Here is a 649-nt window from a genome sequence, read left to right as displayed (position 1 = left end):
ACTGCTTGGTGCATTTTGCATTCCAGACAGACTTTGAGAGATCAAATTGACTTGTTGGGTCAATATTTTGTTCTGAGCCAGTATGGCATTCAGAGTATCAATATCAAGAACTCCTTTCTTCTGATTTATCCCATTGTTCACAGGATTCCTTTCAGAAGTGTACATGAATTGGTTATTTGCAACCATTTCAATGAGCTCTTGAACTTCTGTAGGCGTCTTCTTCAGATGAAGAGATCCTCCAGCAGAGCTATCCAAAGACATCTTGGACAGTTCAGACAGACCATCATAGAAAATTCCTATGATGCTCCATTCAGAAAGCATGTCAGAAGGACATTTTCTAATCAATTGTTTGTATCTTTCCCAAGCTTCATAGAGGGATTCTCCTTCTTTCTGTCTGAAGGTTTGGACTTCCACTCTAAGCTTACTCAATTTTTGAGGTGGAAAGAACTTTGCCAAGAAGGCATTGACTAGCTTTTCCCAAGAGTTCAGGCTATCTTTAGGTTGTGAGTCCAACCATATCCTAGCTCTGTCTCTTACAGCAAAAGGGAATAGCATAAGTCTGTAGACCTCAAGGTCAACCCTATTAGTCTTGACAGTGTCACAGATTTGCAAGAATTCAGCCAAAAACTGATGAGGATCTTCCAATGGA

The 649-nt window shown here is 40.2% G+C and overlaps 1 non-coding gene across 1 annotated transcript; it reads left to right on the top strand.

Moving 5' to 3' along the window:
• The first annotated feature begins 315 nt into the window (after nt 1–315).
• Nucleotides 316–423, top strand: LOC130984008 (small nucleolar RNA R71). The gene has a single exon (XR_009087970.1). It is a non-coding gene; the product is annotated as a small nucleolar RNA R71 (small nucleolar RNA).
• The last annotated feature ends 226 nt before the right edge of the window (nt 424–649 follow it).

This window comes from Arachis stenosperma, chromosome 5, assembly GCF_014773155.1.
Source record: "Arachis stenosperma cultivar V10309 chromosome 5, arast.V10309.gnm1.PFL2, whole genome shotgun sequence".
Taxonomy (NCBI): domain Eukaryota; kingdom Viridiplantae; phylum Streptophyta; class Magnoliopsida; order Fabales; family Fabaceae; genus Arachis; species Arachis stenosperma.
This window is presented reverse-complemented; position numbering and strand designations above follow the sequence as displayed.